Raw genomic sequence first — 18,764 nt, forward strand, 5'->3', positions numbered from 1 at the left:
TTTATTTGATTTTAGAGGATCTGATGAAGCGTACTTGATACGTGAATGCATTTGTCCTATTTTATGGTTTATGTCAGTATTAAAAGAGACTTTTTATTGCTGTGGCTGTCCTACTGGTAATTTATTTTATATGCACAGTGAGGTACCAGAGAGAGTGTAATCCTGTACATTCTTCAGTACAACTGTGTCACAAATGTGAAAACCACTCAGCTTAAAAATGTCATTCAGTGCATAGACTGCCTCCTTACACACACACCATGCCTTTGTCTAAGTACACAATTATGAAAGATCTACCTTCATTAGCCTTGCAGGGCAAGTGTCTGCACCACACTTTACGTTCTCTTTTGCCAACATGTCAGTGTGTACCAACAGTTTGTGTAATGCCTTAAATCCCTTAGGACAGCAACAAACAAGAAACTTTCTGGACTTTTGATCTTTCCTCTAGGTGTACCATCTGATCCCCGTATGTAATGCCACCATCATATTACACATTGACCTATAGGAAGGAGCAGAGATGGCTGAGAGAGAATGTGAAAACGCTGTGACAGCATGCTACAACACAAAGCCTTACTCCATTCCCTTCCTCCTCAAGTGTGATATTTTGGCATTGGTCTCCTCCTCCTTATGTCATCTCCCATGTCACTCATCTGTGAACTTTTTGTAGTTTTTTTTCATTCCAGAGGCTTCTGACTGTAGGAAGTCATTATTGAACAACAACTTGTAATTTTCTTACTCTTCATAATTTACTGCCTTCCTTCAGGGAGGAATAGTCACAGTATGCCTCTGCTTCACTAGGTTGTATTGGTTCACCATCTTTGCTACAAGTATTTTTTGCTCAGTTTGGCTTCCTGATGCACCACCGACTCATTTGTCTTCATTTTCTGTGAAAACATCCATCAGTTGGTTTCTGCACCCAATTTGCCAACCTTCTTGCTTCCACAAGATATATATATCTGTATAGATGCTTTCTGCCCATTCCAGACAATCTCCTCCTTAGATTTCCCTTTATTGCTTTATGGTCTCCTACACTGGTTGGCAAAGTCATGTTTTTCCATTCTATACCATTTTAAAGACTGATATATACATTAGTATTGTAGCAGCTGTTTATCTGTTGTATACTGTAAAATGGCATAAAAAGAAACTTTTAGTTATGTACTTACCATAACTTTAGATGTATGGGATCCATCTCGCCTACATTCTGTACAGATGGGTTCGGAGCCGATCCTCGGCTCCGACTCGGCACGCTGTACGAACGAAGTCTCTTATTGGCTGAGCCACCTCATATCCCAGGATGCCCCACTACTGCTTCCCCAGATCTTGTTTGTCCGCACCCATGCACACACACATAGACTGTTGTTATAAGATTGACAGATGTTTCAAGAGAGGAAAAACAGTTGTATTCGGACCGTCCGGTCTCTTCTGGCCTCCAAGGCAGGGGGAAGGAGGGTGAGTTATTTGGAATGTAGGCGAGATGGATCCCATACATCTAAAGTTATGGTAAGTACATAACTAAAAGATGTAATGTGATCCTATCTCGCCTACATTCTGTACAGATGGGACAGCGTCCCTAGCACCTAATTCCTGGGTGGCTCACTGGAAAACGGTCTGGAGAACCGTGGAACCGAAGGAAGCTCGGCCCCTGGATGCCACATCCAATTTGTAGTGAGAAATAAAGGTATGTAGAGAAGACCACGTAGCAGCTGCACAGATGTCATTAATAGAGAGCTTGGAATGAAAAGCTGCCGAAGTGGACATAGCCCTGGTAGAATGAGCTTTCACAGGAATTGTAAGCTCTTTATTTGAAATGCGGTAAATATGACTGATACAGTCTCTGCTCCACTTGGCAATAGTGACTTTCATGACGGCTTTGCCCAATTTATTGTCCGAAAAAGACACAAACAGTTGATCTGATCTTCGTGCTTGGTGTGTCCTATCCAAATAGAAACGTAATTGTCTGTGCACATGTAAGGTGTGAAATGTATACTCAGCTCTGTCTGTATACTTAGGGAAAAAAAACGGTAATTCCAGAGATTGTTGCAAGCAAAATTTAGAACAAACCTTTGGTATAAAGGATGGATTTGGTCTTAGAGAAACTCTATCCTTGTGAAATATCAGGTATGGTGGATTGATACATAAGGCTTGAAGTTCTGAAACTCGCCTGGCTGATGTGATAGCAACTAGAAGGGCAGTCTTCCAAGAAAGAAATTTCAAGTCACAGGTTGCTGCCGGCTCAAAGGGGGGTGTGGTTAATGCGCCTAACACTACGTTAAGGTCCCACGGTGGTGCAGGATGCGATATAGGTGGCCTAAGAAGCCAAGCTCCTTTAATAAAGGCTTTGCACAACTTATTGCTCATTAAAGGTGGTTCTACATTCTCATGAAAATTGGAAATAGCCGCCAATTGAACTTGATGGTAGACACCGAACAACCCTGGTTGAACAGGGAGGTTAAAAACTTTAGAACCTCTGACACAGAAGCTGTCATAGGGTCTAATCCTCGGAGTTGAGCCCAAATAGCAAACCTCTTCCATTTACTGCTATACATCTGTTTTGTAGAAGACTTGTGGGCCGAGGACAAAATATGCATAACTTCAGGGTCGAAAGAATGGCTCCTAACTATGGTTGGAAGAGGAGTAGCCAAGCTGCTAGCTTCAATGAATGGAGGGACTGATGGAGCTGTCCTGACTGATGCGTCAGGAGGTCCGGAACTTGGTCCAGGAACCAGGGACCGTCCAATGCATACTTGCAAAGAAAGGGGAACCACACTTGACGAGGCCAGTATGGGGCGATTAGAATCATTTTGCTTCCCAAGCGAATTGCCTTCTGAATCACCTTGGAGATAAGGGGAACCGGTGGAAAGGCGTAAAGCAGACCAGGGGGCCAAGCTTGGACTAGAGCATCCTTGGGGTCTCCCCCGGAACTGGAATGAGAGAGAAGAACTGCTGGCATTTTGCATTGAGGGGAGTTGCGAAAAGATCGCAACATGGGATTCCCCATCTCGTGAAATTCTGTGTTACCACTTTGTGATTCAAGGACCATTCATGTGGGGAGAGAATAGTCCTGCTCAGTCTGTCGGCTATCACATTGGATGTCCCCGGAATGTGTGTTGCCACTAGAAAGCGTTTGGTAGCAATCGCCCAATCCCATACCTTCATGGCCTCTCTGCAAAGGGGGTAAGACCTGGTCCCTCCTTGCTTGCTCAAGTACCAGACTACCGACATGTTGTCGGACTGAATGGCAATCGTCTCCTGGGGGAGGTGGTCGTGTAGTGCTTGCAACGTTAGAAGCACCGCCCTCATTTCCAGGATATTGATGTGGAGAAGATCCTCGTCGGAGTGCCACGTGCCTAGGACCGACCTGTCCAGATAATGCCCCCCCCACCCTGTCTGGGAGGTGTCCGTAGTCAACATGGCCGAGGGGGATGGGGGAACGAAGGGTCGCCCCTGATCCAGGTTAGAGGAAAGAAGCCACCAACGAAGATCCTGTTTGCACGTCTCTGTTACCAATATGTGGTGACTGAGGGGGAGGTCTTGATAAGACCACTGGGCTAAGAGGAGCCACTGGAGTATCCTCATATGTAACCTTGCCAAGGGAACGAGAAGAATGGTGGCTGACATGGAACCCAACAGCTGCAGGACCATTCTCACTGGAGCGCGACGTCTGAGGAGTAACGCCCGCACCTGAGACTGCAATGTTGCTATCCTTTCCGCAGGAAGATAGACTCGCATCTGCCTTGAGTCTATTTCTGCACCAATAAACAGAATATGCTGTGATGGCAGCAATACGGATTTTGTCCAATTGAAGGTGATTCCTAAGGAGCTGCCTAGGGAGATAGTGGCTGCTAGAGTTTTTAAGAGTAGATGCCTTGAGGTGGCAGTTAGGAGCCAGTCGTCTAGGTATGGAAACACCTGGAATCCTAGACTTCTCAGGTGAGCAGTCACCACTGCCAAACATTTGGTGAACACCCTGGGGGCTGTGGTGAGACCAAATGGCAGTGCACAGAACTGGAAATGACTGTCCCCTAGGCTGAAGCGCAAGTGTCTCCTCGGCGTCTGATCTACCAGAATGTGATAATAGGCGTCTTTGAGATCTATGGAGCACATCCAGACACCCTTCTCCAGAAGCGGGAGAATGGTTTGCAAGGTGACCATCCGGAATTTGGACTTTTTCACTGATTGGTTTAACTTGCTGAGATCTAAAATGGGCCTCCAGTCCCCGGTCTTTTTTGGTACCAGAAAGAATGTCGAGTAAGTCCCTGATCCGGTCTGATCTGCGGGGACAGGTTGGATGACTCCTTTTTGAAGCAGCTTTGAAATTTCGATGGCTGCCATATCCCGTTGACTGGGTGGCGGGTCTGGGTTTCTTTGGGATGGTGGGGGGGGTTGAAAGAAGGGAAAGGTGTAACCTCCGGCGATGATTCGGAGCACCCATTGGTCCTGGGTGATACTTTCCCAGGCCTTTAGGTGCCTCGAAAAACGACCCCCGACTGGCTCCGGCGCTGCACAGTCGGGCACTCCTTCAGGGATGCTGGGAGGAGGAGGAGCCACGAAAGGACTCGCGGTCTCCAGTGTTGCGGGGGCCTCTGGGACGGCGTCTCCCTGAAAAATTTCCCCTTCCTCTGCCTCTAGAAGGGGAATCGCTCTGCTGCGATGAGTAAGACTTTTGAGACTTACGGAACCACATTTTCCCTCCTCTTCGAGCCTTGGGATAAAGTCTGAAGGGAGTGGAAAACCGGGTCTTACCCTCCTGCTCGCAGCGAGTCAAAGTGTCCTTTACCTTGGGTCCAAAAAGGGAGGACCCATCGAAGGGGGCGTCGGCAAAGGAAGACTTAAAGGCCTCCGCAAAGTGACACAGGCGTAGCCAGGCTTGTCTCCGTTGAGCAACACCTGTGCCCGCCGCTCTGCTCGCTCCCTCGGCTGCATACGAAATGAGCCTCATGGACGAGTTGGATAGGGAGGACAGGGTAGCCAACTGGGAGTTAACCATCTGGGCCAACTGCTCAGGTAAGTTACCAGAGAGGGTATCCGAAAGCTCCTTGACCAGATCCCTCTGCAGTCTCGTAAAATGCGTCAGGTAATTCAGAGACCTTAATGTAAAGGTTGCTGAAGCAAGGGTGCGCTTCCCGTACCGATCCATGCTCCTAGACTCCTTATTAGGAGGATGGACGGACGTTGAAGCCTCTGCCACATCTTGTTGGGTAGCAGATGCCACCACCAAGGCATCTACAGCCACACCTTTGGTAAGGAAGTCCTTATCCGGTGGTGCCGAAAGGAATTTATTGGGGTGAGCTGGCACTGGTTCAACAGAATCCGGATGTTCCCACGCCCTTCGAGAGATCAAATCCAGGAGCTCATCGAAGGGCGGAGACACCCAGGAGGCGGAGGGCTGAGCCCCGAAGGCCTTGAGGAACACTGACTCCTCAGCAGAAGGGGGTTTGGACTGCCAGTCGCCTCGTTGCTTAAGGATTTCCAAGATGTCCGCAAAGGACACATCATCCGAGGATGACTTGGGGGACCCCTCCGCATCATCGAGGTCGGTATCCGAGGTGAGAGACTCATCAGGGAAGTCGACGTGCTTCCTCTTACACTGTTTCTTCCTCAGGGGTTCCTCCGAAGACGCTTCGGAGGGACCTCCAGGAAGAAGGGAACCCCCGATGGGGGTAACCTCAGGCCCCAGGGCTTCGCTGTCATGAGACAGGGGGATTGCAAAGGAACTAGTCTCCGTGCCAAGGGAAGGTGGTGGTGAGATGGTAGAAGTGGCCAGAGAGGATTTGGCCAAGGCACTCCTCATGGCCGTGAAGGCGGGACCCCCAGAGTCCTGGGAAGGTTCCACCCCCAAGGTCACAACAGCAGTCGGAACTCCCGCCGCTGACGCACTGAGAGGAAGGCTCGGAACCGAAAGAATCGGTCCCGAAGCGTCCCCCCCTGGGGCCGACAGAGGAGGTCCGCGTACCGAACACCGACCCGAAGGGTGGGGTTGGAGTTAGGGTCGGAGCCGACCCTACAACTTCCACCGGCTCCACCAACACCGACTCCAATGGCGCCGAAGCTGTTGGAGGAGGAACCAAGATGGCAGGGTGGGAAATCGGCTCCGGAGCCGACTGGGCTGGAGCCGAGACCAACTTTTGAAAGACCGGAGACTGAAAAAGCCTTTGAAGCATCCTGTCTACATCCGAATCGGACATCCTCGACGACCGAGAAGAGACCGACCGGGTCCGAGTCGACTTCTCCGCTGGCTCCGAAAGACAGGGGGACCGGCTCCGAATGGATTCGAGAAGTATCGGCGCCGAGGGAGGTTCCACCACTACTGCAATTTCCCTCGGAGCCGATGTGGACTTCGGCACCGAAGGGGAAGAGTCTGAGCGGGCAACCTTCATCGGCTCCGAAGACAGTGGAGCCGATGGAGGTGACTCGCCTCTCGACGCCCGAGCTCTCTGCTCCGAAGCCAGAGGAGTCGAGGCTGGAGACATCAAGGCAGACCGTTTCGAACTCGGCTCCGAAGTCCGTGGAGCCGACGGAGAAGCCTGCCTTGACTTTTTTGCTGTTGGGTCCGACGGGCTGGTCGGAGCCGAAGATTTTTTCTTCCTCGATGGAGAAGAAGAAGAAGAAGATAGGGCTTCCACAAAAGAAGGTGTAATAAGCCCTTTCAAAATCAACTTATTTTTCCTCTCTTGCAGCACGCGAGAGGAAAAAGCGTGGCAAACACTACAAGATTCCTGTAAGTGCTTCGGCCCCAAACAGTAGACACATAACAAATGGTCGTCCGTAATGGACATTTTGTAACTGCATTTTGAACATTTATTGAATCCTGATGGCCTATGTTCTTTAGACATGGCTATCTACTTTAATTAAACCTAAAGAGAAAAACTTCAGACAACTTCAGAAAAAAATAACACTTAGACTATGGCAAGGTCCCTCTAAGTCAAACGGGATCACTTAGCAGCAAGAAAAAAATACAGTTTACCACAAAAAATACTGAAAATACTGAAACTACACAATCACACAAAAAAATAGCTGTTAAACAGCTCTAACTAAGGCGCGTGGACTAGGCAAAGGCCCCTCTAACTTAAACGGGAACCTTTACCGTCGAATAAAACACAATTTCACCACAAACTTTTGGAAAAATCAGTCACACAACAATAAGTAGCTGTTAAAACAGCTTTTGGTTAAGTTTAGTGAAAATTCTGACAGAAAAAATAATCATTAAGCGGCACTTAGCTCATCCAAGTCCGAGACCACGTCTATGCTGTAGAAGCGGCAAACGAGATCTGGGGAAGCAGTAGTGGGGCATCCTGGGATATGAGGTGGCTCAGCCAATAAGAGACTTCGTTCTATAGTATAGCGTGCCGAGTCGGAGCCGAGGATCGGCTCCGAACCCATCTGTACAGAATGTAGGCGAGATAGGATCACATTACATCTCTGCTGTTGTGAATCCTTATAACATAGAACCTCCTGCCATAAAAGTAGGAACCCTTTTCTCATTAGCAGCTAATAGTCTGCTCAATCTCTGGGCCTGTCTACACTAACGCCTAAATTTTTTTTACTTTTCCAGCAGTGTTTTTACGTCACAAAGGATACTGAACTACTGCAATCAGTGGCTTTAGTCAGGCCAGTTACTCGTACTCTGTCCCATCTAGAGCATTTCTCCAGGTCAACTTCTTTAGCCTTGATGCTGTTTATGGATGCCGCATATCTGAGAACTGTCACATAAGTATAGTCTTTATTCAGTTGCTGTTTTCCTGTCATCTTTTCCATTTCATTGTTTTAAGCCAGTTTCTATCTGCTTGTAACCTTACCATTGCCTTCATCACTTTATCCACAAGGCTGTCTAGTTTATCAAGGAGTTTGTCTAATTCTGATCAAGTTTTCACTCAATTTCCCACCAACAAACTGCTCAGAGATTTAGCTTTGCCATTCTTCATTAAAACATCCAAAACGAAGAACCATGAGTGGGACTACCATTGTCTGTAGCCATTTTTTCTGTCTCTGTCCCCGTCCCCCACAGAGGATTCTAAACCTTCTACTGTATAGAAATGGGACTGTGTGTGTGTGTGTGTGTTTGTTATGATTGTTCAAAATGTAAAAATATCAAATTGCATGTGAATGAAAATATTTCAAATAAATTACCAAAAACCCAAAATATTGCAAATAGAAAAGATCACAAATAGAAAACTGTTTCCATTTTCTGTAAAGCAAAACCCTGCCACAACATTCAGACCTAATTTGTCTGAAAAGTGGTAGTGTTACAGAAAGGAAGTTTATAAGTAAATGTTGGGTTGGTATTAAGTGCAGGGACGGGGTTAGCACTCATTAGTAAGGATGGGCATGGGGCTTTAAAATAATTGTGAAACTTGTTACATTTTCCAAGTTGTAGCATCAGTCACACTGCTGCTTTTATATTCTAACTACACAGATATTGCACCTTGAAGTAGGGGGGATACCACTGGGATACCACAGAGTTATTTTTAGTATATATTCTCCCAGGCAGTGTGAACTTTGGCTCTAGGTGGTTGTCATTGTTGATGTGGCACCCTAACCTCATGGGGAAAGATGGGGTTGCGTATGGATAAATGGATTCTACCTCATTTGCACTTGCAGATATTCATCATATTGATCACTGCTGCAGCAGCCTTGCCTGTATGTTTTATATTCTGCCAAGGATATAACAGCCAGCTTCTAAAGCTTCAGGGCACGTTCCCCACACCCAAATTGTCAGCCAGCTCTAGCTAAGTGACTAAAAAGGCAGGTTTGGGTGCGAAGCCCTGCAGAGCTTTCCTGCCATTGAGGAAGGGACTCCTGTGGGCTTTTAAGGATCAGCTGTCGGCTTGTTGTGTTCCTTTGCCATGCAGCTAAGTTCTTGTTGGGGAAATAACCTTCCACATTAAAAAAAAGTTTGTTTTTATTGTACTTTCCTGTTTACAAAAGTTATTTTTAAGCTAGGAGTTTGGTTTCAATGGACTGCTGTGAGACTTAAGTGTACTTTTAAATAGGAGCACACATTTCCTGGCAGTTTAAAAGTTGTTTTACAGTAATTTAAAACCATTTTTTGTGGAGAAATTGTGTTTATTTTACTTTTTGGGGTTGACAAAGTGGTTTAGAGTGCTTTATGCTGGGTTTTTATGTGGAAAAAAAGGTTTTTTTAAGACTGGATTTTTACTGGCTGTTGCTACTGTTTTCCACAGGAAAGAGGTGCCATTTTCAGCTTGACCATGGAATAAACTAGCAGCCCCATGGTCAGTCCTTCTTTACAAAAACGAAAAGTTAGTTAAACAGCCTTTGCCACCACAGCAAGCTAGCAGTTTTCCTCAGCTGCAGGTAGGCGACTCTGCTATGGCCATATCTTCTTCCTCAGACCACTAATCATTTACCCAGGATCCTTCTGGTGTAGCACCTACAGCCACTATGGACTGAAGGTTAGCCACATCCTCTGCGGCTGTTGGGCTACCCCCGGTGGGCTAGGGAGAGCTACTCTTGTTGGTCCCTCTTCAGTCAGAATGTTGTGCCCAACCATGAGTAAGCTGCTGCAGCCACTAATAACAGTTTGTCCCATTTTTACTGTCAAAAAGAAACAGAAAATGATGTATGTATTTACTTCTCAAATTTCCTTAGGAATAATTTACTAGGTCTGGCTAAGGATTCAATTGAGGCTGTTGATGCTTCTTATAAAGTGGTCTTGTAAAATAAAGATACTTCTTATCCTGAAGAGATTCAAGATTCTGAATCTGGACAAGAAGATGAAGGGACAGAACAGGGTTTTCTCTTCAGATTTCTGAATCAGACTGAATGGAGAGTTCAGTTTCTGATTCGGCCTGTGGGGGAGGTTATTTTTCTCTGAGACTATTCCAGAATGTGCCAGTGTTTTTCTTTTTAGTGGAAGAACATTGTGGATTTAGTCACTTAGAAAATATTATGAGCTGTTGCCAAATTAATTGCCAGAACCTGCACCCATTCATCCAGTTCTTTCAGCTCTTGAGGATGTCTGTGTTACTGCCTGCAGTTTTCCTGACAGCATTGTGCTCCTAAAAAGACAGGATGATGAGATGTATAAAATTTCCCAGTCTTTTAAGTTTTTATACACTCTTCCTGATCCAGCATTTATAGCCGTAGTTGATGCCCCTTGCTATTAAACATTTGGTTATTACCAATCCTACTCTTTTGACAAGGATGGTAAGGTTATTGGAGTATGGGGAAAAAAGTGTATGCTTCTGCAACTTTGTTTTTCAGAAGTTTGGATTTTCAGGCTCATGTGCTAAAGTTTATTTTGACTAATTGTCATGAGGAGTATTTTGTCTGCAGTTTCTTCTGTGAGAAAAAAAATTTCCCGTAAATAATTAAGTTTCTTCAGTTTCACAGGTCGCAACTTACTGTTTACAATACGTGTTTGACTAAGCTGATACTTCTTCCAGGGTTATGGCAACTGGTACTGTTTTGAGAGGTTTACCTGGTTGTGTTTTCAGAACCTCCCAAATGATATGAAAAGTTAGATTTTAAATTCTCCTTACAACAGAGATTTAGTTTTGGATTCTTTTGCTGCAGAGATTATCAAAATGTGCGATGAAAGGGGTAAGTTAATACAAGGAATCTCGAAGATTTTTCAGTCCTCCTCTTCCAAATTATCTAAGAGATTCTCTAAACCTTCCTGCAGATTCAGCAAAAAATAAAATAAACAGTCTCGACAAAATGCAGGTAAAAAGATGCTTAAGAAGAAATGGCATGGGGGTTCTGAAAAGAATTTAGGAACCCCTTAAAACCAAGGACAATCCAACAAGTCAGAATGACTGTTTAAGGGACCTTGTCATCCCCCCCAGGCAGTCCCTTTTCTTTTCCAGGAAAGTCTAAATCTCCACCTTTCTCTTTAGCAACAGATAGTTTCAGACAGGTGGGTTCTGAAAATCATTCATTAAGGTTACAGATGACAGTGGGAGTCATTCCTCTATCACCAGATCAGATAACTTTTTCCCACCTGTCCTTCAACACATAATGATAAAGTCAGTTCCTCCTTTCCAGGTTGGAAAGGTTTTTATTCAAGGAAAGTTTAGTGCCAAAGAAAGAAGAGGCTTGGAGATCAGTTCTGGATATTTCTTTTCTAAACTTGTTTGTGATAGTGCCCGAGTTCAAAATGCTGACTCTTCACAAGCCTTTACCTCTTCTTCCTCATGTAAGTTTCTTTTTAACACAAGATTTAGAAGATGCTTATCATCATATCCCTATTCTTCCAGACTTTAGGCATTTCTTAAGGTTTTTTATATCTGGATCACATTATCAGTTATCTTGTCTAGCCATTGCACCAAGAGTGATCACAAAGTGTCTAGATGCAGCTATGGCTTATTGCAAGTTACAGGGTATCTACATTTTTCCATGTTTAGATGACTTGCTTATCTGCACAGAGTCTTTTTCAAAATGTTAGAAATCTCTCACTTTAGTAAGAGATCTCTTACCTAAGCTGGGATTCCAAGAGAACATCCAAAAGTCTTTTTTGACTCCTCCTTCCAGGATTGTGTTACTGGGCTATCAGCTAGACATCTCAATTCAAAAAGCTTTTCTTTCATTGGAAAAAAAATAGATCTATATCTATATCTGGATCTGTTTCTAGGGTTTTCCACTCAGACTTTGGTCTTTGTGAAGAATTACCTCAGGATTTGTGGTCTTATGGCATCTATGAGTTTCATGATACCCCTGCAAGACTCCGCATGAGACAGATACAATGGTATCTCTTTGGTCCCACTACCAATATCCTTTGTCTTTTCAAATCCAGTGCTGAGTCAGAAGAGAAATCACTTGATGGAGATGCAAATTTCCCTAAACTAAGGTCGTCCCTTCTTCCACCCTGCTGCAAAGCAGTCCATTCACCACAGATGTCTTGGACTTTGCTTGAGTAGCATTTTTAGGAGAGATAAAAGTGCAAGGGGTCTGGGTCACCAGAGACTTATGCAAGCACATAAATATAAAATAGATGCTTGCCCTTATCAAGTCACTCAACTTTCTGAATTTTCTTTGGTCCCCTGGACCTCTTCAGGTTGTTACAGACAGTACCACAGTCATGTAGCACATCATCAAGCAACGGGGAACCAGGTTGTGAAAAATTGAGGGGGCTGCCAGCCCAGCCAGATAGAATTTTATAAATAATTCTATGACATTGTAAATATTAATATGATCCACAGGCTGGTTTTACAGATGTAAGAAAACTGTGTTATGTTCTGAGCTTCAAAAATTTAATCACAGTGCACCCTGCTAGAAAAACGTGGATAAGTAAAGGATTTTACCACTGTGTTTGATCTCAAGCTCAGAGACAGAAGCTAGATATTCTTTCATAGATAAATTATTGGGTTTCACATGTAAAGTGTCTTTTACTGCCGTGGCTTTCTGACAGGTGCAGATCAAAAGAGAAATGTTAAATTTTAAGTTCTATGAGCCTGGGAAACTTAAGCAGACGTAACAAGAATGATGTAATCTGAAATGACTCAGCAGTAATGTGTATTATCAATTTATCTCAGAAAGTAAGGATAGCATTTTGTATTTGTCTTCTGACCTGTTAACAACTCACCAGCACTGTGCCTTGCTCTGTAAGTAAACTTATTTAGATCTTAGTATTTCTCTTAGAGAGAGAATTATAGCCGGATTTGTCAAGCTGTTTTCTGTATTTATGTCAGACTGTCCTACAATATTGTTTTAAAGTATTTTCCTGTGATTTCTGAACTCTCTATTATCACTATGTTGAATTGATAAGTAGTGCCTTGTGCTCTTATTATTTATTATTAAATATATTTAAACCTTTTAACTGTGGCTGTTTTGTGTAGAGATAATTTAAGCTCTTAGAATACTTGCATGTATTTGGTGATAATGTATAGGCCACTTCTAAATAGCCTTCTAGTCTCAGTCACACTTACCAATTGGATAACAGTAACATTGCACAGTAGAATTAGACACCCTTTGGTGAGGGCCTTTAGAGTAACTGATAAGAGTATTTGGTGGCAGGTGGTACTACCGTATAGTCTGGGTAGAAGGGGGCATAGCTGGAGAACATGTGCCAGCCTTCCCCAGGAGTGTCTGTGTGTTTGTACATAAATCAACTCTCAAAGTGTATTTGTCAGCTACTTGGGCAAAAACACGAAGCACTGGTTGGACAGAGAGGGTACTGGAGGTTTTGGCTTGACTACTCGGCTGAGATCTGAACCCTATAGCTGTGCCAGTGGGGAGTCTAATTGGGGATTTGGAGAGAATAGGAGAAACCAGCCCCAGACTGACTGTGATCTCTGTGTGCTCTTAAGGGAAATTGTATTTTATTGTGTGTACTTGTTATCCTCCCAGTGTGGATGCCCCTCACTGGTGCTTGTGGTAAAGATTGAGGCTCCTTGATTACTGGGCCAGTGCACGGATGTCACACAGGTCATACCCTCTTTGCAGACTAGCCATATTAGCTTGGGATATAGCTTCACAGCACAATCTCACTGTACAGGCATCCTATATTCTGTTTGAGCAAAACTGTGAGGAAGACAAGCTGAGCAGGACAAGGGCAGACCCTCACAAATGGAAACAATCAGAAGGTTTCAAAAATTTGATCAATCTGTGGGGAGTTCCTCAAGTAAGCCTTTTTGCCTCCTCTCTGAACAATCAGCTGCTAGGAGTCTGCTCCAGGACTACATGCAAGAAGGCTTGGATGACAAATGCCTTTTTAAAATGGAGTAAGAGGAATAACCTTTAAGAAAAGAGTGAGATTCCCACAGTTTGGGACCAAGGACTGAGAAATCCTGGTCTGTACAGTGAAGCCTAGTTTGGGGTGGGGGGTGGGGTTTAGAGGAAAGAACATGGGTTGTTAAGATGTCTGACATTGTGTGTTGGTGCATCTCTGAATAGTCCGGAAGCTAGTGGAGGGAAGGTATTATTCTTGATAAGCTTAAATACTGGAGAAGCAAGCAGATACTCGTCATGTTTTTTCACAGATAGTCAGTTAACGTTTTCAGTGGTTTGAAAAACGTACTTCATTTGAACCAGATAATATGGCTGAATTGAGGTTCTTAAAATGGAAAACTGATGTTCTTCATGTTTCACTGTTGCATTAATTACATTTGGGGTAATCTGCTGGCAGGTTGCCCTCAGCTGGCCTGAATAACAATGTCTTGTGTCCTGCGTCAGTTGCTGTCTCCTCTTCCATGACGTCAGGTCATCAGGGGTATAAAACATGCAGCCGACGCCATTTTATTTAGCCTTTCTTGCCGCGCAGTGCCCGAAGCAGAAGCAGTTCGCAAGTATCGGTCGGCCGACACCTGAAATTTTCGTATTCGAGTTTCAGAACCAAAGTCTTCAAACTAAAGCAAAGTACCCCGTTGGGGAAACTTTTTCTTGCTGCTTACCGATGTCAGTAAAAGTTAATAATTGCATTACTTGTGACAAGCAAATACATCATAAGGATTTTCATTTGTACTGTATTCCTTGCTTAGGTCCAGATCACAACGTGCCTTGCTGTCGGTTTTGTGCTAGATTTAACCAAAGCCTATTAAGCATCGGTATATTTTTGCTTCTAAATATTTTAGTTTACAAAAAATGCAAAGAAAAAGAGACAGACCGTCGAGGTCCAAAACCGACGACAAAGCTTCTCCTAAGCCAGTCGCCGGTACTGAGTGAGGCGCTTTCGCAGCCCCTGATACCCGCTACTTTTGAGTCGCAGGCCTCTTCCAAGACCCATTCGGAGTCCGGTATGCCGTGAGATTCTCAGAGTATTGAACCCGTGGATGTCTCTCCCTTAGATGGGTCCGGAGTCGCTGAGCAGACACCGGCTTCTGAGGGTGTTTTCAAGCCTCAACATTTTTATATTAAACCGACGCCAGCAACAAAAACAAGGTCAAAGACAACTTCCATGTCTAAAAAACTGACACATGAACCACGTGCTTAGGCCCCTGTGCCTAAAAAACAGATGATCAAAATGGCTGAGGATTTAATTACCTTGATCAGGGGTTCCCAACCACCCCCTGCTAAGAGGCCTAGGCAAGGCACTGATTATGAATCTTCAGATCAGGTTTCCATTTCTTTTGGTCAGGAATTTTCTGTTCCACCCTATGAGGATTCTGATGCAGAGAAATCCATCCCATCCACATCGCCTCCTGAGGATTACTCTTTTGGAGAGATTTTGCATACTTTAAGAGAACATTTTCACTGGGAGAGTCAGGACTTCTCTGAATCAAAAAAGAGGCTTAGGGATTTCCTTCTTCTTCCTCAGCATAGGCCTTTGGCAATACCTCCTTTAAACATTGTTGATGTGTTCTCGGAATCAAGCATGGCTGCTGATTCCCTGCTACTAGTAAACCAGACAGATATTACAGGGTTCCTGATTCCCACAAATGTCTTTTCAGAAATCCTGCATCTGATCCTGAAACTGTTTCTCAGGGTCCCAAGGGTGTAAAGGCCTCTACAGCCAAGAATCCCACCCCTTCTGTTAGAGATTCCAGGGCGCTAGATAGATGGGGGTAAGAAGGTTTATATGTCTGCAACATTGGCAATCACGGCTTTAAACTGCCAGTTTCATATGCTTAAATGCATGTTATGGGCTTACTAAAACAGAAAATGATGTTGATTTTTGATTGTGTGGAAAATAAAGAGTTACGTGAATTATTGCATTCAGCAGAACAAGTTGGAAAGCATACTTTGCAATGTGGTTTTGATTCCTTGGAGGCCACTTGTAGGGCCGCAGTCACTGGATCTGTGATTAGAAGGCATGCCTGGCTCAAGGAGCAAAATCTGCCCGATCATGTTAAAGCTAAATTTTTGGATGCCCCTTTGCAGCATGATACTCTGTTTGGTAATAAGGCAGAAGAGGTTTTAAGGAAAATGGAAGACAAAACTAAATCTATGCAAACTGTAAAAGATTTTTTGTAAGTGCAGCCACCCAGGTTCAGTAGACACTGGCCTACTAAAAATTGGTCCTTTCCTGTGTCCAACAGAGCCACTCAGGGCAAATCCAGGTGCTCAAAAGGCTCCAGATACCAATCACAGGGTTCTTACAGGTCAAAGCAGTGGGGTGCCTCCACCTCCAAATCTGGAGGAAACAAAGCACAACCCTACAGTAAGCAGTCTCAATGACTTTTCTCTACCATCACCAAGCACTTATCTTTTGGCAGCCCCCTTGGGGGGAAAACTAGCACTTCATGCTCAAAATTGACAGTTAATTACCTAGGACAAGTGGGTATTAAACATAGTATCCCAGGGGTACAGATTTCATTTCCATACTTTGCCAATTCCAAATGGATGACCTGCCACAAATCCAGTTAGTGGAGGCCCAGAAACAAGTCATGTCCCTCATGGATATGGGGGCTATTCAACCGGTACCAGAAAAGGAAAAAAGGACAAGGTTTTTATTCAAGACTTTTCCTGGGACCCAGAAAAGACAATTCATGGCATCCAATACTGGACTTATCAATTTTGAACACGTTCCTGGACATTCCAAAATTCAAAATGCTGACTTTACAACAGCTACTGCCTATGCTAGGCAGGAATGCTTGGTTAGTAACTCTAGACTTAAAAGAGGCATACCTGCATATCCCAAAAAGGGAATCATGCAGAAGATGCCTCCACTTCAAAGCAGGTTTTCTGCATTGCCCTTTGGCTTATCTACTGCGTCCAGGGTCTTTACAAAGTGCCTGGCACCAGTAATTGCATTCTGCAGACAAAGAAGCATTCAAATTTATCCTTATCTGGACGGCTGTCTCATTCAAGCGGAGGACAAGGACACTCTTCTTCAACATCTGGCGTTTGTAAAAAGGCTTCTAGCATGCCTAGGGTACACCATAAATGAAAAGAAACCACAACTGGTACCCACTCAAATGATTACATTCCTGGGTGCAAGCTTGAAGACAACCGCCCAGATGGCTTACCTCATGCCAGACAAACAAAGGCAACTGACAACCTATTTCAAACAAATGCAACAGAAACCCAATTATCTGCAAGACAAATTCTGCAGGCTTTGGAGTTCATGGCATCCTGCATTCTACTAATTCCATATGCAAGACTGCATATGAGGAAACTTCAATGGTACCTAAAAAGTTTATGGAGTCAACATTGTCACAGTCTGGAAACATTGATTCCTCTCATTCCCTGTTTACAACAGAAGTTTCTTTGGTGGGCAGAGACAAGTCACCAAAACAAGGGACTGTCATTCACTGCCACCCAAACCCTAACTACAGATGCATCAGACTATGCTTGGGGGGCCCACCTGGCAGGGAGATGCGTTCAGGGCAAATGGAGCCCAAACCAAATGCATCTGCATATCAACCAGAAAGAGGTGCTAGCTGTTCAGAATGCTCTGACAGCCTTCAAGGACTTACTTCATCCAGGACAACTACTGATAAAGATGGACAACACCACAGTTATGTGGTAAACAAGCAGGGGGTACACATTCCTACCCCCTTTGCAGACTAGCCATAACCTTGTGGAACATAGCCTTGACCTACCAAATACATCTTCAAGCTCAATTCCTGCCAGGAAAGCAAAGTACTCTTGGTAGATGACCTAAGCAGAAATCTTATGGACCTGCACGAATGGAAACTGGATCCACAAATCTTCAGAATGTTAACACAGAAATGGTGGAGCCCAGACATAGATCTGTTTGCCTCTCCCCAAAATTATCAGTTGGACAAATTCTGCACAAGAACTCATCACAAAAAAGCATGGAAAGTGGATGCCCTGTCCTTCAGCTAGAGAAACCTATCAGTCTATGCCTTTCCCCCTCTGCCTCAACTCTCCAAGGTCTTACTAAAAGCCAGACATGAAAAAACAAAAATGATCCTAGTGGCTCCGGACTGGCCTCGCCAGCACTGGTACCCAGTACTAAGGAATATGTCTCAGCTTCCTCCATGGTACTTGCATCAAATACCTCATCTACTGTCTCAGTAGAACTATCAAATTCTGCACACTCACCTCCAAACTTTGAATCTTGCAGCATGGCTGATCAACTAATTATTCAAACAACACCTCTCAGTAAATCTGTGATGGATGTCATTTTAGAAGCCAGAAGGCCTAGTACTAGAAAATCTTATGCTGATAAATGGAAGAGATTCTGTGCTTGGAACCAAGCACAAGGAACAGACACAGCAAAGCCCAATATTCCTCAGATTTTACAATATTTGACTGAGATGCTTGACAAGGGCCTATCCTTTTCTTCAGTAAAAATCCATGCCTCTGCTATCTTGGCTCATTACATCACAGAGCCTCCCCTCTTTTCTCATCCTCTGGTTAAACAGTATCTTAGAGGGGCCAAAAATTTAAGGCCTCCCAGAAGATCACCAACTCCTGCATGGGACCTGAATTTTGTACTGGAAAAACTCACCCTGCCTCCTTTTGAACCAGCAGCTACTGCAGATATAAAATTTCTGTCTTGGAAAACAGCTTTTCTCTTGGCAGTCACTTCGGCTAGAAGGGTTTCAGAACTACAGGCTCTCATGGCAGTGGAGCCTTTTATTATGTTCTACCCGAACAGGGTGGCCCTCAGGACCAATCCTTCTTTTATGCCTAAGGTGGTATCCAGTGTGGCCCTTAACCAGACCATTCACCTGACAATTTTTTACCTAAATCCGCAGAACAAGGGGGAGCAGATTCTGCATTCATTGGATGTACACAGACAACTAAACAGGACCAAATCTCTAAGAAAATCTGAGCAACTACTGGTAGCATTTGCTGCAGGGTCAGAGGGGAAGGCTATTTCAAAGCAGACTATCTCCAAGTGGATAAGCCACTGCATTAGTTTCTGCTACTTGCACCATGGTAAACCTGTGCCCAAG

The sequence above is a fragment of the Protopterus annectens genome, chromosome 4.part0 (genome assembly GCF_019279795.1).
Source record: "Protopterus annectens isolate FY-2018-M chromosome 4.part0, PAN1.0, whole genome shotgun sequence".
NCBI lineage: Eukaryota > Metazoa > Chordata > Ceratodontiformes > Protopteridae > Protopterus > Protopterus annectens.